This window comes from Numida meleagris, chromosome 12, assembly GCF_002078875.1.
Source record: "Numida meleagris isolate 19003 breed g44 Domestic line chromosome 12, NumMel1.0, whole genome shotgun sequence".
Taxonomy (NCBI): domain Eukaryota; kingdom Metazoa; phylum Chordata; class Aves; order Galliformes; family Numididae; genus Numida; species Numida meleagris.
The window spans coordinates 6,289,670-6,312,315 of NC_034420.1; the positions used below are offsets into that span (position 1 = coordinate 6,289,670).

General features: G+C 38.5%; 1 long non-coding RNA gene across 1 annotated transcript in view; it reads left to right on the forward strand.

Annotated features, from left to right (window-relative positions):
- Positions 2,220-22,646, forward strand: part of LOC110405408 — an 89,083-nt gene continuing 68,656 nt past the window's right edge. Inside the window, exons 1-2 of the long non-coding RNA XR_002442863.1 lie at positions 2,220-2,315; positions 6,344-6,467. This is a non-coding gene — a long non-coding RNA (uncharacterized LOC110405408). The remainder of the gene's footprint in view (positions 2,316-6,343; positions 6,468-22,646) is intronic.

Genomic DNA, 22,646 nt, shown 5'->3' on the forward strand with positions numbered 1-22,646 from the left:
GTGACTAAAATATACTGTGAAAATATAATCATTTTAGACTTGTAAGAAACAGTGTTGGTACTATATAAAAGGTATAAAAATATACTTGGGAGTACTGTGAAGTGTAAAACCAAGAATGCCAAAAAGAAAACTATCTCATACATACGAAACACGCATTTGTGCTTGATAAGTAGAAATGAGTTGTTTCACAAAGCGTCACTTGTCTTTTTCTTCACAAGTGAAATGCATGTGGGTGACAGAAGCTTCACGGGTATGGTGTGAAATCCAGAAAGCTTTGAAACATTTGCTCTGAAAGAGGAAATCTTGCAACTCAGAAGGATGTAGCACAGAGTATATTTTGATAATCCGATGTGTTAGCCAAGTGATTTCAGTGAGTTTATGTTGCCCAGATTACCTGTATGACCAGGCTGCGTTCCTGAGGTTAATCCTGCCTACATTGAACGGCAGCTTCTAATTAGACATAGAAATGAATGGGCTGTATTTCCAGGCGTTCCTATGCAAGGTACATAACTCCTGTCCTTGAGCAGGACACTCTGGAACATCACACCACGTGTCTGTTTTCTCACTGTTGATCTGGCCAAGCCACAGGCAAGAAAAAGCTCTTATCTTTTTTACTCTTATTTCTTACAGTGTAACTAAACTGAAAATGGAGATGTTCTCAGTCTTCAATTTAGCAGATTAAACTGGTGTTCAATAATTTGAACTTCTGCCATCTCCTTTTTTGCCATTATTGCTCAGTCACCCTGAAGGCAATCAGTTGTTGTAGTAGAAGTTCTAGTCTTAGTGTTATGACTGACATTGTAAAATTATGTAGGAAAATATTACTGAAATAAATGGTGAACTTATCTTTGTGCTATCCTTTACACAAGCAAATGCCTGCTATCCCACTGATCTGTGTTTGTATCAGGGAACCTGTGCTCAGTCAAGGTACAGTTTATTTACATTCCTGGCAACATCTCAGCTCTATACAGTCTGCATGAGAAATTTCCTTTAGAGAAATCTGAAATAAGCTGCTACTAAAATGGAGTCTAGCTGTGACTTACAAGAAGTTACAGTATTTAAAATGCAAATTATTGAATTATGAATGTTTGGAATGTTTACGATGAGGGAAAAGAAGTGGTTTGTGCATTAGAATTCTAAACTTGTGCAAGCATTTATTGGAAATTCTTACCCACTTTCCTGACAATTATATATGCAAGCTCATACTTTCTCATTTCTTTGCTGGCACAAATCACACCTTTGTTAGGATTTTAAGATATGATGTTACACATTTTGTTATTAGAAAAAAATCTAGTACACGTTGATGAACGGGAAAATGAATATAAATGGTGTCACCTTTAACAAATGCTTTCTCACATATAAAGCACTAGCTGCAGGATTTATGCAATCAAGCTTTTCCAATATAACGGTGTTTTTAACAAGATCTGAGGGTCTAAAATTGACAGAGTTGTAATTAAAGCTCTGCAGGCTGATATGCTGGTATTTATTCACCTCTGTCATTAAGTCTGCTCTACCACAAAGCTGAAGATACACACTCTGAAAAGCATTATTTTTTTTTCCAAAATCAAGTATATTTGTTCCAAATAGGGATACCAGCACTCAGGTCCTACAATGAGTGGTCAGCAAACAATAGAATGTACCCCAAAATGTTTCATCTGTCACTCTACTGAAGTGACCATTCACCTTAATTTTTTTTGTTGTGGTTTTTTTTTTCCATTATATTTATAAAGCTCTGATTAATGTTGTATCAAAGCCTATTAAATTAGATTTTGGTGTGTATTTGGTTTCTGCTGTATCAACAATGTTTTTTTAAGCCGAAATTCTATATTAAATAAAAAGAGAACTCAGGACAACAGCCTTGAGGGAGTTTGTTGGCTTCGGTTATAAAGAAAAACAAAATAGCTAAGAACTGCTGGAATATTTTGTTTAACAAATGAGAACAACTATACAGGAAATGGTATAATAGAACGTTAATGTAATTAGTCACATTACTACGTTACTATATCATTCGTAGCACAAATTATGCCATGCACGTTATTCTGTCTAAAACTTAAAGGGCAGATTGTTATAATTCAGTGCTTTATATCCCAACATATTTGATGATATGGCCTTGTACCTTACATAAGAAATATATGAGTTCAAGTAATATTAATAAAGAAGTTTGATAAGTATCTGAGTTAGTAGGAGGAATTAATGTTGCATGCTTTTTCTTTTTTTCCAGACATCTCCAGAAGACATGGAGAACCTCACCTGGACTGCATACACCTGCATCAGAGTGTAGAATGGAAGACAGCATTTTGCAGATTATCAGTAAGGTACTTATAAATTTAAGATAGAAAATGGTTTCAACAGAAAAAAAAGGCAACACTATTTATTTTCCCTTATTATCCAGAGGCTCTCAGCCTTTGATATCTGAACAAAAATAATGTTTATAATTTTATTACATTTTTTAATCTAATCTTTCTGTAACTTTCTACCCTGCCATCTCCTTCCCTAGTTTGCAGAAACATATTTTCTCTATTATACCTGTTTCCTTATTCAGCACAGATAATCATTTTTCATGTAGTCATCTAACTTCATTTATATTAGGAATTAATAAAATATACCTCTAGGCTGTATTCTCAGTAGCTAGAACAAAAAAAGAGACTTACTTCAGCTCCTAATGAATCATTCCTTGTTTGGGGAAATGCACAGTACAGTTCACTGAAATTCCATTAAAATATTACATATCCATTAAAACTGAAAGTGCAAGTGTATTATGTTTAAATGCAGAATAAGACAGAATGGGCATATAAAAAATGAAGGAGCACTTACAAAAATGATTGTACCTCTTTCAAAAATTCTAAGGCTTACTTTGGAAGAATTCCAAATGTTGTGACTGACCACAATCACCTCTTAATTTTCAGTACTGTGGCTTGTCATAGTCATTGTACTATTGTATCCTGAGTAGCATATCACCGTTGATTCTTTTGCATGGTCATTTATGCTCCAAATTTATCATTTCAGTGTTATTTATAACTTATTTGTGTATCTACACAGCCCAAGTTATCTTAGTATATATTTTTAAGATTTAAAAATCATATTTGTCCTGAAATATCAGTTCTACATTTTTTCCCATTTGCAAGCCTCAAACCAGTTACTTATATTTCTGTGCATTCATTTTTAGCTTTTCCTTTTATAATAAATAGTACAGATATGTAATTAGCTGAAACTCACCTGGATATACTGCTAAGACTTAAACTTGCCATTCCATATGATGATGGCTTTCTTTTAGAATTGGATACCTAGTCTTTGCTCAAAGTGAAGTCTTTGACAAAACAAATGTAATAATTTGAACACTGCCATTCAATTTCCCAGTCCCTTACAGCTGCTTAGAACATTTTTGATGACTTTGAGAAAGGGAGAGAGAAGGAAAGAGAAGGGACAGAATGCTGATCAGTTAGGGGAAAAAAAAAATAAAAATTGTGTAATAAAGCTGGGTTTGACAAATTTCCTTACCTGAAAATGCAACGAAGTTTTTGTGGTTTGGTTTGGTTTGGTTTTAAACCAAATTTTTGGTTTTTACCTGGATTAAAAGGTACAGTATAAGGTGAGTAATGGAGGATGAGAAATTGAGAAGGCTCACCATGAAGCTTGCCAGAACCCAGTAAAATGGAGAGACGGAAGACTGGATCACATTAAAATTTATGCACAAAGCAGTTGCATGGAAGGAAGTGTATTTTAATCTTCGTTTAATTCTGGAAAGTGTAAAGTTTACTGTTATACATTGCTGAGATACTGAGGAGTAACACCAGACGCTTTGGGGATTTCTGAGAAGAAAGCTTATGAATCATAAAAGTTAGTTGTCATTTCTTGCTGGCAGATACGTAAGTGCCTACAGTATGTTTAAAAAAATATAGAAGCCCAGGAATTCTTGGCTGTGGAAAACTGGGCCCAGTGCTCAAGCTTCTCTAGGTCTCACTGAATGGCATTTCTTCTCTCAGGGGTACTGACCACACCATACCACTTGGCGTCATCAGCAAACATGCTGAGGGTGTACTCAGTCCCACTGTCGATGTTATTGGTGAAGATATTAATGAACATTGGTCCTGTTATCGACCCTTGAGGGACATTGCTCATCACTCATCTCCATCTTGACATTGCACCATTGACCACCACTCCTTGGCTACAAACTTGCAACCAGTTCCTCGTCCATTGAACAATCCATCCATCAAATCCATATCTTTCCAATTTGGAGAGAAGTGTCAAAGGCCTTACTGAAAACCAGATAGATGACATCAGCGTCTCTTCTCGCATCTATTGATGCAGTTACGCCATCATAAAAGGCCACTAGATTGGTCAGGCAGGACTTGCCCTTGATGAAGCAATGCTGGTTATCCCATGTCATCTCCCTCTCTTCCATACGCCTTAGCAGAGCTTTCAGGAGCTTCTGCTTCATGATCTTCCCCAGCACTGAGGTGAAGCTAGCAGGTTGGTAGTTCCCTGAGTCTTCCTTTTTACCTTTCCCAAAATGGGTGCGATTTTGCCTTTTTTTCGAGTCTCCAGGGACTTCACCTGACCACTATGACATTTCAAATATTGAGAGTGATCTGGCAAATGCATCAGCTAGTTCCCTCAGGACTCCAGTATGCATCTCATCAAGACCCATAGACTTACAGATGTTCAGATTCCTCAGGTGGTTGCAAACCTGATCTTCACTTACAGTGGGAAGGACATTGATCCCTTACTCCTGGCCTCCTGAACCATTTGTCTGTGGGCTGTGTATAGAGCAGTACCCATTGAAGACTGAGGCAAATAAGTTGTTGAGTACCTCAGCCTTCTCCTTGTCCATTTACTGGCCTGCCTGTATTGCTCACTAGGGGGGTACACCTTTTAAGAGTTCCCTTTTCTTGTTGATGTACCTGTGAAAGCCTTTCTTATTCTTCTTTGCACCCCTTGCCAAATCCAGTTCCAGTTGGGCCTTGGCCTTCCTGACCCCATCTTTACACAGCCTAGCAGCATCCCTATAATATTCCCCAGTTACCTGTCCCTGCTTCTGCTGCCTGCGCATTTTCTTCTGCTCTGCAGTTTGACAAGCAGGTCCCAGTTCATCCATGCTGGTCTCTTGCCTTCTTTTCCTGTCTTCATACATCTGGGGATGGAGAGCTTTTGTGACCAAAGGAAAGCTTCCTTTAGGGTCTGCCAGCTCTCCTCTGCTCCTTTGTCCTTGAGGACAGATTCACAGGTGGTTTTGTTGACTAATTTCCTGAAGAGCTGAAAGTTAGCTTTTCTAAAATTAAGTAACTTAATTGTACTATTTGTCTGTCTGATATTCCTCAGGAGTGTAAATTCCATCCTTGCATGGTCACTACGGTCTATGCAGACTCGAATCCTGATATCATCAATCAGTTCACTTGTGTTGGTGAGCAACGGATGCAGCACTGCATTCCCCTGGTGAGGCTGTCTGTTAGATGGCTCAGGAAGTTATCCTTGATGTATTCCAGGAGCCTCTTGGACCACATACAGTTCGCCATGCTACTTTTCCAGCAGATGTCAGAGTGGTTGAAGTTCCAGCAGAACAAGAGCCTGTGATTGCAAGCCTTCTGTAGCTGGAAGAAGAAGGCTCATCAAAAGCCTTGATCAGGTGGCCTTTAGTAGACACTAGTAGTGACTAAGGCCTGGGTACTCACAAGTGTGGGACAAAATAGGGAGGTAAATCACTGTTGGCTGATGACAGATAAAATAGGACACATCCAAAACCACTGCACTCCTAACAAGAATCATGCAAGCGTGGGGTAGGGCTTGAAAATTGGTGTCCCTTGTCCTCCATGTCACTGCCAGCAATCCTGACCACAGCACAACAGATCTGGGGGTCATAGTGCCTGCACGCTTGGCAGGCTGCTCACCTCCATCTTAGTACTTGTGAATGTGAGTATTAGAGGCTCAAATCAGATGTGTTTTAAAGTGACTCCTTCCTTCTTAAGTCCTGCATGGAGGTAGATGGTTTTGCAGTGTTATTTCCTACAGTGCGATTTGACTTTGTTACGTTTTCAGTTTTTAAAGGATATGTACAATGCAATAAGTGGTTCATATGCTGCTGATCCATACAAATGAGTTTCTATCCCCCAACTCATGCTGTGAGAATGGAAGTATTGGGGCATTCTCTCTGGCATTTCCCTCCCTAAGACTGTGAGCAGTGGTGAGATTAGTGCAGGGGATGAGAGGGGAAGGGGGGGGTCACCACCTCACCTCACCTCCCTCCAGGGGCTGAGCCCTGGGCCCCTCTGTGGGCTGTGAGGGAGCCATGGGGATTGACAGCTTTTGCCTGGAGCTGCAAAATCATCTAATTCCCTCTTCTCCTCAGGGTCCCTGGAGGAATGTCTGCAGGAGAGGACCCATCATTGGTGGGCCATGGTTTCCAGAGTACTCCCTGTCAGCCAGTGGTGTGCCCACCACAAAGCAGCAGGTGCCAGGCATGAGGGAGGAGGGTGAGTGAGAACAAAGTACATGCATGTCCACTGGGAAGGGGTAAGCAAGGCAGCCCAGCCCAGGCATGGGCCACATCTTGGAGAATATTTGTCCATGTACTGCTCATACACTGAATAGCAGGAGATGTTTGAAGTTTGTTCAAGGAAAAAACATTCAGGTTTAATTAATTCAATGCATGATAAAAAAATATGAAATAATCTTCTGCATATTCTTTGTTCTGGAGAAAAAATTTGGTTGTAATTTTGAAAACGTGGTTTATTTAACACAAGACTTTGGTATTTTTATGTGACTGTTGAATCAAATGTGCTAAAGTTGGAAATCTAAAGGTTTCAAATAATTCATTTTAATTACTGAAGCATCACTTAATCAAAATAATCTTCCATGGTAATAATTATCATTGTCAGTCCTTTTCTAACACATACTTAAATATTTCATGTATTAATATCAAACTTGATTACCATACTTCCTGAGAGCTACAAGCTGCTGCATTGCAGTTGCTGAGGTAGTGCTATCTGAACAGCTCAAAATGAGCTCATTTGGGTACTGGAAGCCAGCAAAACACTGGAAACACAGCGGTTTGTTTGGGTTAATATAACCTATTAAGAAGCATGATAAATTAGTCTCTATGGAATTTCTTGCTATCGCAGTTTGACTGCTTCTGGAACCTGAGGTAGAGCATTTTATTTTGGCTGGCGAGCTGCAATGATAATGTATCTCATAAATTTCGAGTCTGGAATAATTCCTCAAGAAATAACAGAGCTGTTTAGCTGTAAAGACAAAATAAACAGTTGAATTGAGGAACCCATTGAGTTTTGCTAAGATTCTCGGAGAAGAGCATTGAAACAACTCTGAAATGAGCCCATTTTCAAAGCAGAGGCAATATTTGATTTATGACAATAACTACTTCTCCTATCTTCGATCCCACTTGGAGCCTCATCTGGAGGGTAGCACAGCTTCAAGGCTCTGGGGCCTTCAGAAAGGGGTGCCAGTGTCCCTGGGTAGTGCAAACAATAAATTGAATTCTGGTCTTGTTTGTAAAAGCTGCTGAAGTTTGTAAAAATTGAGGTTATTAGGGACCAGAGGTAACTATATTAATAGCAGGGAAAGTTAATTCTCACCACGGTAACGCAGAACAGGTTACTGATGTCAACAAAATAGACTCGTATGAAAACAGAGTCCAAACAACTTACATTCTTGTTATTGAAACATTATAGAAATATCTGGTGTGTCATGCTCCTTCTGAAAGTTTCCTCAGAACCTCTCAGAACCCAACCTGCTTCCCTGTACTGTCTCTTATTTTGACTTTTTCTATCTCCTTTGCATGTATGAAGTGGTCAGCAGTCCGCCTCCCGCTCTGTTGGGCAGACTGAATCTCAATTTTTGACACAAACCTGAATTTGTGTGAATTTTTCACTAATCTTTATTCACATAATTTTATCCAGTCATAGTCTTAGGCCATTCACAAATTGCTGGAAACACAAGCCAAGTTTTTACTGAACAGTCTCCTTGGTGCCAGATGTGGTCCTTTCACCGTACTGGTGTCCAGCAGCAATAATTAACTGGCATTTTGAGAGCTAGGGGAAAAGTAAGGGTAAAATTCTGAGTTTATTGTTTTAAGTAGAACTTAGGTTACAGCATCATTTCTGTCAGTCCTGGAGCTCATACCCAGTGGCTTTCATTGTACTGAGCATGTTGTGGTTCTGTTTTGTTCCTCCAGGCAGTAAGAGCTCAGCATGAGATATTCTTCTTGTTGTTTTCTTTTGTAACGTTTGGTAGCATTTTGTTCTGCAGAGTCTGAAATGAAAGGCAGATTTGACTGTTTTGGACTCCCACTGGAGCTTAAATGTGTTTTCATCAAGTTTGTTTACGAAGTACTTTCACAACTATAACCTTCTTTTATGATGACTTCCTTGTTTTACGTATGCGAAAGTATTTTTATGTTTTGTGTATCTCTTTCCTAATCCTAAACAATATATTTTGGTGCCACAACAATGTATTTTCCTATCTGCACATAAAGTTAACAAGAATTGTCATACAGCTTACTTCTGTATACCTGTTAACAAGACATACCGTTTTTATGAAGTACAGGTTTACTGCTTGGAGCAATACATACGCACTCAGGAGTTAAGATATAACATTATCCAATCTATCCTAAGCATCAGAAAATAAAATCTTCTATTAATATCAGAGACCATATGAATATGTGTTAATACTAAACCTCAATGCTGAATTATTATTTTTTTCAATAACTCAAGCAAGGCAAAAGGTTCAGTATTATGATTTCCCAGTTAATGACAAAAATCAGTTTTGATCATACTGTTACAAAAGTAGATTGTGTTTAAGTAGGCAATGAAACACTCTGGTCTCTGTGATTTTTTTTAGCTGAGAAGATGGACAAAAGCAACTACATTTCTTGAGTAGACTGCAATGTAACATTTCCATAGAGTGACCTTCCTGACTTAGAATAGAAATAGAATACAAATTGATGGCATGAGCTCATTTAAAATTATATGTTGATCCTGAAGAAAGGAAACTTTGTTAAGAGGAATTAAGGTTGGGAAGAAAAAATACTAACCTTTTGGGAAAACACTACAGAACACCTGTGCCGCAGACGCATAATGATCTGGCATTAACTGCCCCTTAGAAGAAACATCAATGACCTAAAAACCTGGCAGTCTAAGTTTACAAAAAATTGCTAAAAATGTGACATTTTATTGGATATTGAAATATTGAAACCAAAAATAAGATTGTAAATAAGATATTTTTGATAATGTTAAATTATCTGGATACTGGAGTAGCAAGTCATGGCACTGGTAAAGCCCTAATCTTGTTATCGGTCACAGTTTGCTGACTGCTTACATGCATTGGAAATGACAGCGTTGCCCTTCATGTGAGAATGCAAAATTCATACATAGGCTGTATTGTCACTAAAGAGAGTGGTCTGGTATTATGTTGACTCATCTTCCTTTTTTTTTGTTTACTGTGTAATTGTAAAAACATTTAGAAACAATCTTTTAATGGTAAATAGCACAGAGGTGGCAGCATTCTCAGTAGTCTTCCACCCAGAAAGTCAATGAGCCGGGGCACTAAGCAGAAAATGATGAATGAAAGTTTGGAGATTGTCCTGGATGATCTCAGAAGGGTCTTACCTTCAACCTAAATGATTATGTGATGAGTGAGATATTCAGAGCTATGACTGAATAGTTTAGGGTCTGGGATTTGCTTAGTAAATTTAGATGTAATGAGGAGAGCTGCCATAGTGACCATGCTGGCTGGTGCAGAACGAGCTTGTCATCTGATGGCTGAGAAGCAGTGGGCTCAGTTCCTCACCTAGGAGCTGTAGCAGTCTGGTTTACAGTTGCTCCTTGTTTCTTTCGAGGAGGTGTCCATCTCCACTCCACCTCCCCTTCTCTTTACTATTCTGCAATTAACCAATGTTTGAACCAGCAATAAATCCCCAGGAAGGGTAGTTTAACCCACAGCCCATGCTGCGTCCTAGCAGCTTTACCAGGTTAGTACTTGATTTCAAGAAATTCTCATAAAAATATTAAAAGAAAAACATGCAGTCATTTGAAAGAGAAAGAGGAATGTATAGTAATTTCCTTGGAGAAGATTTTTATATTAGAGCTGTCAAGATTCATTGACGTGAATGGAATGATGGTGGCTCAGGTTTCCACTGGATGGAAATAGTAATAGCAGCAGTGAAACAGCTAATGTCACACTTCTCCTGTTTGTGTTTCAAAGAAAACTGGAAAGATATAAAATAACACACACGTCCTGAAATGATCGTACTTCTGAGGATGTCTGTGTTTAGGAAAATTAAATGCTTTTCCTCTCTCAGCAGTATATATCACGGTCAACACATCCAGAATTAATACTGGTTCAGAGAAAGCAAATACCTGAGGTAAACTGCCAATCCATTCCATGGCTATCTTTTCTGTTTGTTCTTGTTTTATATGTAGGTTTTCTACTGTTTGCATTCTAGTTCACTTCCAGCCTTTAGAAAGAAACATATCTTCAGCATTTAGAAAAAGGGAAGATTAAAAATACATTTACACCTAAGAGATTCATCCCTTGATGACTGCAGTCACGTCATGCCCCTTTTAGAGTTGTAAGGGCTGTCACTCACTCTCCACCATAGCCTGGTATTTGAAAGCTTCTTGCTTGCCTCTTGACACCTCTTCCTCTGTTTGACTTGTTCAGCTTTATTTCCTTCACAGTAACACATGGCCCCAAGGAATTCATTCTTTTCCTACCTATACTCAGCTTAAGCCATTTAAGTTCTAGTTTTCTTGAAATCTACTGGGTATTTTTTTTTGGCTTTTTTTTTGTCAGCAATGAAGCATTATTTTCACATTGGAGGACTTTAACACTTAAAAGTCTTGTTACTTGTTAGTAAAAACACAGCGGGATTCTTTCTGTGTTCACTGCAATGCCATATTAAGTGGGAAGGTTTATTGTACAACCTTCCTTAGAATATGTTAATGAAAATTAATTCTCTGGTAAAAAGTAAATTTTCGAAATTATCCAGCAGAAGCTTCCTGTATGGGGTAGTTTGTTTTATTTTACATTTCAAATTAAAATGTAACTGGAGCTTGTTCAAAACTGCCTGAAGTTGAAGACTCTATGCAGTGATAACTTAATTAAAAATTAAACAATTTAAGAGTAGGAAAAACTGAGATTTATAAAGACTTTAAAGCCTGAAGCTGGATAGTATGGAGAGTTCCTTTAATCTCAGTCTAGCTATTGAATTCTGCTTTTCTGATCCATATTTATGAATTTTAGTGCCGTCATAGTGTTGTGAACATAGTGGTATTCACCAGATTGGTAATACGGACTGCGGTTATCAAGTTGCATAATGGTTTGCTGCACTTACCAGGATTTATCAGGTCATTGAGGATAAAAGTGAATTGCTAGCCGAACAGCTAGGAAGTAAATTCTTCTCAAAGCCTGTGACCAGTCTGTAACCCTTCCATCTGAACGAAGAGCAGCTGATGCTCCTCCTCTGATTGTATAAGGAGAGGTGGTTTCCCAGGAGGTCTCATTAGACTTGATTTATTCAGCATTAATCACATACATTTCTTCAGCAGATCTTTTGCTGGATGTAGAAATGTCAGTAATGATAGACGTAGCAAACCAGAGGAGATTTCTGCAATATTGTGCCTACCTAATTAATCTTGGTTGGTGCTCCAGAACTGCATATCTGCTAGGGTAATAATAAGATTAAGCTGAAGTTTTCATGTAGAAAATACCCATCTACAAATGTAGAGTCTAATGCAGTATAATCAGACTTTGAAAATGCTATAAATATAATGTGGCTTAGCCACTATGAAAGTGATCATAGGAAAAAATGAAAACTTAAGATAATGATTTTCAGCCATCAACTCCCAATTTTTGGTATGAAATAATAATCTATTTTATACAGTTGTGCTAATCAAAGAGAACACCACAGCCTGCAAAGATGCAGACATGTATGATAGGTAAAGTATTCATGTGGTACTGATGCCTAACTAGAAGGCCCATTTGAGACAGACAGTGTGCTCTACCAGGCATTACTTAAACAACATTTTAGAAATGGCCTCTGTTTCTGTACAGAGATGGTGTCTGTTCCTTGAAGATTTCAAAAGGAGTTAGTTGTTATGTAAAGGCAATGATCCTGTAACAGTTTAAAAGTTAATAACTGAGAAAGGAATATGTTAATGCACACTTCTTTCCTACAGGTGACAAACCACAAGATTTCATTCATGCTTTGCCTACCTGAACAAAATTTCTGGCTTTCTACAGTTGTAGTGGTGGTTCTTTAGCACACAGTTGGGAAGCTACCAGAAGTGATTTGAATCAGTTAGTCTGCCTTTCTGTATGAAATATTTGAATATCATACACTAGTTTCTAAATGAATCCCAATCTATGCTTCATTTGCACTCAGTCATTGTTCTCTAGACTTGTTCTGTTGTCCCTTGGGTAGTTTCCAGAGGGGGTGCTGACTCTTAAGTAGGAAATCAGGGTTTAGAAATAAGATTTTTCTTATTTTAGAATTAATCACAAATATGAGGTTTGAGATGAAAGGAAGGAGTCTTTGATTTTTAGATTTTCCTTACAGTTTTTTTCAATTCAATTGCTTACTGGTGCGTTAAAGAAATAAAATCTTTTTTGGGTCCATTTTTAAGATGCTGCATGAGGGCATATACAGACACTCATATACCCATAGTGTGACTCCTGGCATTTAGAGGGTAAGATCACTTGGGTTGGCCAATTTCCATTCTCAGCAAAGCTGCTGTGTGCAGAAGGGAAGGCAAAGGTACTTGCCTTTCATTACTCTCTCTGCATTATATAAGTGTGGTCCCTCAGCTTGAAGCTGCTCTAAATTTTATCAGCTGTGCAAGCCCTTGCACACCAACTAACTTTTCGTTTTCCTTTTTATCCACTATCTGCAATAGTTGAAGCGTAAAGTATAGAGTTCAAGCATGGTTCTGTGTCACTTGGGTATTCACTCTACAAGGCAGAGAAAATCCAGTCATCCAATTTAGCCATTAAGGATGCTTTGCAGAATTGTGACAAGGGAGCATGACCATTTTATCTTTAAAGTGAGCAAGCATAGATAACTTCTGCTTGTTTCATCCAGTACTCTCAGTATTTTAAAGTCTAAAACATATTCTAATTTTGCTTATTGCATTTCTTCATTGGACAGAAGGAGGATACTCTGCTTTAGCAACTGTTCTTCAGAACGCTTTTAAAATATTTTTCACCTTTCAAAGATACATAAAAGTATATAGGAGCAAAAAGGACATGTAACGACAAAGTTCTTGCATGCAACTTCAAGCAAAGCAAGAAGTGAGGCTTTTCCTCAACCAAAAGGATCATTATTTCTGTGATTATCCCCTTTCCTTTCTTGCAGTTCAGCCTCAACTGACTTTTGTTCTTGGCTATCAACTGACTTTCAATCTTTGTATCTTACAGCAGGAAGATCTGAAGTGCTTTTATGCATATACACTATAAAGTGTACAGGTGCTGATCTGCAAAGCAAACGATAGCTGTTTGCTTATGGTGCTCTGAAGAGGCATCCCCTAGGCTTAAGCAGGCAGTGCTGACAAACTGCTTTGAGCTGAAACTTCTCCTTGCTGTGTCTGTAGAACCAATTAACAAGTAATGCTCAGGGATGAAAACAGAGGGTTTTCATCCTCTTGTGGGTCAGTAATTGTCCAAAAGAGATAAATGTGTTTTAATTTTGTGCCTGAAGCCTGTGACAATTATATTATAGTATTAGAGGTCATTACTCCCTTACATTGGATTACAAATAAAAATCACCTTAGAACAGGAAGAAAAGGCTATGTGGTTTAAATGTCTTTTAATTTCAGTTAGGTACATTTGTGTCCCAAATTAAAGAACTGCTTTCATTCAGTACCTCTGCTGGTTGACAATGATGCCTTATGGACTGCATCTCAATTGCTTCTATTACAGTGTGCTGGTGAGCCTGGTGTTTCTTGCCAATTGGCACCATTCAATGCTTCAATAAGAGTGATTAGGGTTCAGATTTTCAAAGCTGCTCTGTATGCTGTGAGCTCTAATTGTTCCTCTGGGTGCTTTTGAAAGCTTGGTCTCGGTGTGCAATAATGACTGCTTTCTCTCTGTACCTCCACAGGCTAAGCTGGGAAAGAACTAAGGAGCGAGAGCAGTATTTTTTTGATAAGGATTAGAATGAACTTTGCTGGTGACATTAATGATGTTTTGGGGGAATCTTCCCCCCTCTTTACTTTTAAGATGATGCAAGTGAAGTATTGACTTGCACTGAGAGAGAAGACAGACCTTCAGGTGATGTTTGCACTGTGAAGCACTGTGAATATTTGTCAGAATACATTTGACAACCCCCATTGCTGAGTTAAAGAACAGTGCAGGGAATGGCAGGCAGGTAAACAGAAGACTGTTTCCAGCTGAGAGTTAATATTAGCTGAGGATCTAGTGCCATGAAAGACTAGAAGAATGCAACCTTCAGAGAAACAAAAGACTGCACTTAATTCAGCAAAGTCTGAGTTCAGACATTATCTGGTATAGAAGTGTTTTGTCATCCTAAGAAGATAAACTACTACACAGTGATGAAGCAGTGGAGGAAAATCATAAAATGTTAAGTAGTTTGGTTGGAAGAATATTCTAGTTATGCTCCAGCACTTACTGGACCAATTGCGATAATGCGGAAGGGTCAACTAACTGAAGAATCTTGCAAGATGAATGTATACATTCTGTCTTCTCTAAAGGTGACAGATTCTGTATTTGCAAGTGTGGCTGCTGAGTTTCAGTACTACATTTCTCTTTGTCAAATAAATAAATACTGCCTTCCCTACAAATAGGAATTATGATGTACCTGAACATTCCTGTGCCAGAAAATAACAGTATTGGTGGATTTATTAATGATAAATAGAACCACATTACCTTTTTCATTTGCTCAGAATCATGTATTTGTTTTATTTTGACTACGTTAAAGAGCAACTCATGCACCAAGTCATGCAACTCCAGAAATAAAATATCTGTTGACATTTTTAATAGCACAGTCAGTTGTATTTTTGATGTTCTAGAGCTGATAGAGACCTTAAACTGGAGCACCTGCTTAAGAAAGAGTTCCGTCAATCTCTGTTCTGCTGTTAATTCTGAGAGGAAAAAAGGCCTTTCAGAAGTGTCAGGTAGATCCTAGTGACAACTCTAGTGGCTAAATACATTGGAAAAGAATCAAGTGAAAAGGTCCTTTAGGTGCTTTTCTAAGATGGAAATTATGTTCTTGTTCAAAATGGTGGCTCAAATATGCTCATGTTTCTTCTTCAGGGAGAGGATTAATAGAGGACTGTCATGATAATTGTGATATTTGATTCTGTTACCAGATCTTTGCATGACCACAATTCAGTCTATTTCTGTCAAAAAGTCTAAGATATGAACAGGGTGTTCTTACAAAGCTCTGTCAGTTCCAATCAGAACTGATTGTAACAAACTGTTGAATGCCAGTATGTTCACTCCAACAACACTGGTCATCTTTCCTATCTGACAGTGAGAAGTGCTAGCATCTTTTTCTGATTTCATACCAATGAAGGGGTTATGTCTCATGTGAAAAGAAAAATGGATGGCATTTCCTATCAGTGATTCCAGCTGTCATGGTTTGGCTTTTGCAGGAAGATTATCAGTTTTCTCCAGTGTATTAATATCAGAGCATTTTCAAGGAGAATCAAATACTCTTTAGAGTAAACCACCTGCAGATACAGTTTAGAGAAATGTTCTCAAGACAACGGATGAATGGCAAATGGAAGATATAACGCTTCTTTTATGGGGGGTGGGGTGGAGGTTATTACCAGAAACTTGAGGGTGTAGTAATCAAGTAGTGGACAGGAGAGTCCAGTTTTCTCCTTGTCAGCCTGACACTTCAATTTCATGAGGACTCACCGAGTGCCAGATAGAGGTACTGCAACGTTACAGCATCTGTGGAGCTAGCCCTACAGGCTTACAGTCAGTTGCTGTTTCAGTGGGTGGTGCTCAGGCTTGGAATCAGCTCTCAGTTAATGTGCTCATTAATTAAGAACATTTTGGGGAATGCCTGCTTTAGTGTGGCACCTCAGCTGGGCAAGGAAGTGCTCTCCCTTCAGCCATATCTCCCTTCCTCAGAAAGACAGAGGATGAAAAAGCATTGGATTAAAACTGCTTTTGTTTTCTTTCTCTTTCTTCAGTGCTCAAGGTGAAAACTGCCTTTGACTACTGGGCAGAACTTTTTAGATAGAAGGAGCCTGCAGCATGTGGCTGGAAGGCACCCCAGTCACTGTGTGCCTTTGCCAAACCATTACCCTGCTTTTAAAATCTGTCCCTTCTAAAAGAACAAGGCAGGCACTTATTTGTTTTTGTTAGGTGTTATCATTAAATTGCCATGAGTGCTCCCAGTGTGCATAGGCTTGCTCTCAGTGTCCAAGAAGTTGCCTTTTTTTCCTTTCCCCTTGCATGTGACTTTATGTAACTTCCTGTGTTTGAAAAATCACATGCATAGAAAATGGCTCAAACACTGGAGAGGGGAGCATGGGGATGGCCCCAAATGGCTACTTGGTAAATGGGATAGGCTGCTGAGCAGCACTTCTCAGGAAATGATCAGGTTAAAAATTAAGCAAGCAAAGAACATGTCAGCCACGAAGGCAGAGAAACAGCCAGGATGTGTGCCCCAAATAATATTGAAAATCAATGAGAACACCTAGCATGCATCATTTTTCCTGCTCTATCTATCAAGACTTCTTTCTTACTCATTTGAATTTAATAGGCACAGCCTAAGAAATATTTGAGTGCAAAAACCAAGACACCTTCAGTCTCATGGCAATTAAATGTTCATTAGCAAATCTATATATTGTCCTAATTCAGTGTTGCAATGCATGAGTAGAAGGTGAATGTATCATCTGGTTTATTATGATAGTGTTAAAAAGAAATGTCACATCTACTTTTTAAGCCATTTTTCTCATCAGGTTTCTCATCAGAGTACAAAGAAAGTGGAGACAAAAAGACAAAGGAAAAGAGCAGATGGAGGCAAGTCTGTGCCCAAAACTGCAAACGAAAACCACCCTTGCCTGTTCCACCCCCCCATGTGCCTCTGTACAAGAGTTAGGAGGCCCTGGATGTGGAAAGCCCATCTGAGGGTGGTAACAACCCACTCAGTCCTGACATGCTAACAAAACCAAACCAAAAAAGCCTTCCCCCAACACCAAGGCTACTTCATTGAAGAAGAGATTGGTATTGGTTGTAGGTGATACCTCCCTCCAGGGAACTGAACATCCAATATGCCCAGCAGACCCTCTTCTTTGAGAAGTCTGCTGTCTTCCTGGTGCACGGGTGTGGGATGTCACTGGGAAACTACCTAGCCTGGTATGGCCAACAGACCGCAACCCCTTACTGCTTTTCCATACAGGGAGAAATGAAGCAGCCACATGTGGGTTAAGGGCTATCAAAAGGGATTTCAGGGCCTTGGGACAATGGCTAAAGGAATTGAATGCGCAGATATCTTTTCTTCTGTGCCTCCTGTATTGGATGTGGACGCAGAAACAAAGCAAAGGATCATGTCTTTCAAGACCTTTCAAAAGAAGTGTGGCCAGCAGATCGAAGGAGGTGATCCTGCCCTTCTGGTCTGTGCTGGTGAGGCCTCACCTGGAGTACTGCGTCCAGATGTGGAGTCCTCAGTACATTGTAGACATAGACCTGTAGGAGCAGTTTAGAGGAGGGCCACAAAAATGATCCATGGAATGGAACACATCTCCCCTGCAAGGACAGGCTGAGAGCTGGGGCTGTGCAGCCTGGAGAAAACTCCAAGGTGACCTGAGAGCGGCCTGTCAGTATCTAAAGGGGAGCTACAGGAAAGAAGGGGACAGACTCTTTAGCAGGGTCTGTGGTGATAGAACAAGGAGAAATGGTTTCAAGCTCAGGGAGGGTAGATTTTGGTTAGATATAAGGAAAAAATCTTTTACAGTGAGGGTGATGAGGCACTAGAACAGGTTTCTAGAAATGTGTTGATACCCTGTCCCTGGAGGCTTTCAAAGCGAGGCTGATAAAGCCCTGGGCAACCTGATCTAGCTGTGGTGTCCCTGTGAATTGCAGGGGAGTTGGACTAGATGGCCCTCAGAGGTCCCATCCAACTCTAAGGATTCTATGATTCTGTGATTCTATTATATAGCTGCAGTGCTTGAGAAGCAGTGAAAGAACAGTGAGGTGAATTTTTCAGTCAAGTCTGGCTTGCTACAGGCTCTAGGGCAGAAGAACTTGAATAAAATTTCATTTATTTCATCAAGTTCATCAGTCTAGATGGTGAAGTTAGCACGTAGTTAATAAGGGGAAAGTTACAGGAATCATGTTAAGCATTTGTAGGAATTCCCCAGTTTGTGGAAATGCTCAGTGTGCGCTTTGCATTGCATTTAATTCACTTTGCTTGTAGTGCTCACTAACAATATCTAGAATAAGGATTAGCATACAGGCACCATCACAGTAACACTTGTCTCCACTCGGAATCATGCATCATTTACTCAGTACTCGCTGAAGACTGCCAAAAGATGCAGCCTATCCTGCTGATACTGAAAACACGCAGAAAAGACATGGGTGTCTTGATGTATTAATTTAGATACATCAAGTAAGCAAGCACCAGCACGGAAATGTAACAAAAGCAGCAGAAAAAAAGATATGAAAAAAATAGTGAAAATCATGGAATGAGAGTGGAGTAGAAGATTCTTTTAAATGCACATCAACCCCTGTTAATATGTGGGGAAAATAACAGCTTTAAAAAAAGAGAAAGTGTTCTTTGCTATGCACAGATTATTCTTTGAAAAACTCAAGCAGACATTGGCATATATGAAATTGACTTCAGAGAATACTGACTTGGATTAATTTACTTGTGTTATATCTGTAATTGAAAGAGGCAGGATGAACTTCACATGCTAGTTCCCCAAAGGGCCCATTACAAATGCAATTACTCAGTTTTGAAATCATACATTAATGTCAATTTTTAGCACTGCTTTCAGGTGACATTGGTTGTTAATTATTTATCTGATACAATACAAATGGAAAACATAACTCTACTGAAAATAATAATCTCTATTTTTCCTTTTTTTTTAAGCATTTCTTTAATATATTTTAATATAAGCATCCGAAACTTTAAAAGAATTAAAAATATTTTTCAAAGATCCTCATTTTAGCCTGAAATTGTTGGAACTCATTTCAGGTTATTATCATCCTGAGGCCTCACAAATAAAGAATTGGGATTTTTGCATATTTTTACAGTCTGTGTTGCTTGAGCTGCAAACAATCATTGCTAAGATATGAAACAATGAACAATCTCTACCAATCTGGTAATAAATCTTCAGTATTTGTACAATTTTTACATTGTTGCTACTTAGAATGTGAACTCATGTTAAAAACAAATTCTAATTAATTGTCATTTTGCAAAGGTTTTATGAAATGTATATCTCATAAAATATATTTTAAGTAAATGCAGAAAAATATAATAATCTAACTTATCAAATCCAGTTGTTGGGTCATGAAGGTGTCCCTTTGCCTCTGAGAATTCACGAAGAAAATTTAAACTTTCATCTCTGTGTATGTAAGAAAGAGTGAACAGCTCTCTCTTTTCGTGGCCAGGAACAACTAGCTCCTTTCCGGCAGTCTGTTATATCTCCCCATCACAGAGATGCTGGTGCGAGCCATAGGAGCACTGGTGGTATTGAAGCCAAAGGCTGAGGCTGTACTGAGCATTGGGTGGTAATGGAAGGCTCAGAGCCACAGCCAGTGGTGCCATGGTGGGTGGCAGATGGCATCAATGCATGCATCCTTGCTGCTCATCTTTTTTAAAAGAGAAGGGAAAGAATGAGAAAACTGGAAATTTGTATTGGTATGCTATAAAAGTGTGCTTAAACTGACCATTGTTTCTGCATTTGTAAAATAGAATATGCATTGCTCATGCAGCACATAAATAATCAACTTCTGTCACCTGTCATAATACATTGCCTGGGCACTACAGGTGCTTTGTCCAGGGACTTAAAGATACTAAATTGAATACTGGAAGGGATGGAAGGAGAGACAAGTCATTCTTTAAATACTCTGAAATGCTGTCATTTTGTCAGCTTGGCCATTATAAGTTTATACGCAGTCAGCACCTATGGAAAGATGGGAATTGAACTCCATCGCACAATTTAACACAATTTGTCTGAGGGCAACGTGATTTCCCAAAGTTCTGCAGCAAGCAAACTTTTCTCATCTTTTATTTCTATTGACATCCTAGTGGTGAAGCTCATTCTTTATGAATTTTGAAATTACATTGCTTTCTGAGAGCCTCATGGCACCTGACAGCAGTTATCCTTCCAGATCTTGTGAGGACCAAGTTTTCTTTGAGTCTATACATCTATCTTCTATACATCTAGAGTACATATCCCACAATGCAGTTATATTCCCTTCTGCCTAAAATCCAGTTGTATATCATGGGAAATGCACTATCATTGGAACGTCTAGCCTCTAGAAGTACTATATATAGAATAAATTCCTCATCATATTTAGAAAACCAAACAAAACTAAATGCATTTGAATTAAATTGAGAGTTGGATGCAGAAGAAGTAATGTCTGCCTTTGTTCCATTCCCAAGTGTAAGGGAGATGTGCTTCAGAATATGCAGAATTTTGTGACGTTGTCTGAAGCTGTATCTGAATTTCTTACAAGTTCCCAAGCCCTCCTCCCTAATGTCCAGAGCATCATCTACTATCATCTTCCTTTGCAGAGCTGACAGCCAGTATTGACAGAACAGAGATACTGTACATACATAACAAATAGAACTCCTTCTTCATTTTTCATCAGCCCAAGTACTTATATAGTGATCTGAAATATGGCAAATCCTGGGTTTCTAGTTGTCTTTCTAGTTCTGACCAGCCTTTGATTTCTTAGCAGGCTGTCACAATAAATGACAATATCAGATTTCATGAAAATTTTTCTTCTTAAATCTTGCTGTAGAAAACATTTTCTCTCTTATTATAAAATAGGAGCATAGCAACCCAGTTTTTGGTTATTTGTGTGGTAAACAAAAACAAAGAAAGTGAAATGCTTTTCTCTTTAAAGAATATGCTTTTTAGATTAGTATGGCATTAGTTTTTATATCTTTAAATACTTACCATAATAAACATTTCTTGCCTAATAATCCCTGATTGCACTTGACTTTTAGCTTTACGTTTCCTGATTAGGACAGCTTCATCAAGTCAGGAATTGGAGGCAGGAACAAAATTATCATAAAGTTAATTTCTTTAAGGGGAGGGAAAAGGTAGTGGTGGTTGGCAGGTGGAAAAGAGATGAGATTCTGTGACTGTCTTCAATGGATGCTTGTAAAAAAAGTGCCCCATTTTCTTGATGCTTAATACTTCTCTGGCTGACAGAATTATGAAAAGATTCCTGCCTGTTACTAATTGTCTTAAAATACTGTAGGTGCCAGGGCAAATTCTGTTTCAGGACTCAGTTTAACTCCAGAAGGATGCAAAGCTGAGGCTCTAAAAAACCGTCAAGAAATTTAGCCAAATTTAAAAGACTTTGTTTTATACAAACTCTTCTGCACTATACTAATGCATCATAAATTCTTGTTTAATTTGTTAAAGAACTCTATTTGAGCCTTAGGATTTAAGGGAAATTTTGGAGATTATAGAATGCATTGCATTACTTGCTGTTACTTCTCCTTCAAGGAAAACTTTATGTAAGCCATTAGTTTACAAATATTACCTTTTTTGAGTTCCATGTAGTGAAAACTCCCTGTGTTCTTTTGTTGTCTTGGCAGGTTGTCTGAACATATTGTGAAATATATGAACACTAGAAAAAATAGTTTATTTCATCAGCACCTCGTATATGCTTGCCTACATATTACTGTTGAATTAATCAAAACACTGAATTAAAATGGAGTCAATGCATTATCGAGCGTTAGATTTTAAGGGGCCAACTGCCAAATGGGAGGAGTCTTTAAAATGTAAAAAAACCCACCACCCCTGTATTTTTCCCTAGACCTTCAAAACTTGTTTAGAACAACATCTGCCTTAGCAGATATGACACTCAGATAAACCTTGCTCATATTATGTGTCTAGGGTTATTTAAGTAAAATATAAAGGGTCCATTTGCCCTTTTCCTACAGTGGTCTAAAATACATGAAGAAAGTACCTACCTTCCACTCTCTTCAGAACATTTTTTTCTCCAGCTTGAGGGAAACTTATCCAAATAGACTAAATTTGTTTGGGGGGAGAGAGGGGGAGGAAGAAGCACCCAGCAGCATTTATTATGGCACCTGAAAGTCACTAGTGCATTCTATTTTTCTGAAAGTTAATGAAACATGTAATTAGAATTCTCTTTCTGATGCTTTTTGGGTTTTAAATACGTAGTGCATGCGCTGTGCAAGTAGAACAGCTAAGCAGAACTTTATCACTACTCAGAATTGGAGCAATTAGCATGCTAAGAGGCACACATACTTTTAGGTCATTATGTTTCAAAGTGCTTGTATCCAAAGCTGTCTTTGATGATAAACTGTGCTTTTGTTTGAGGCTGTTTGAACTTTAAGATAGACAACAGTGGCATTTTCATTTTCCTCTCCTATTATAAGAATGAAGAAACCGGAATATTGTATAAGTATACTGAATATAATTTGTCCTGCTTAATATTCTCATATTTTTATC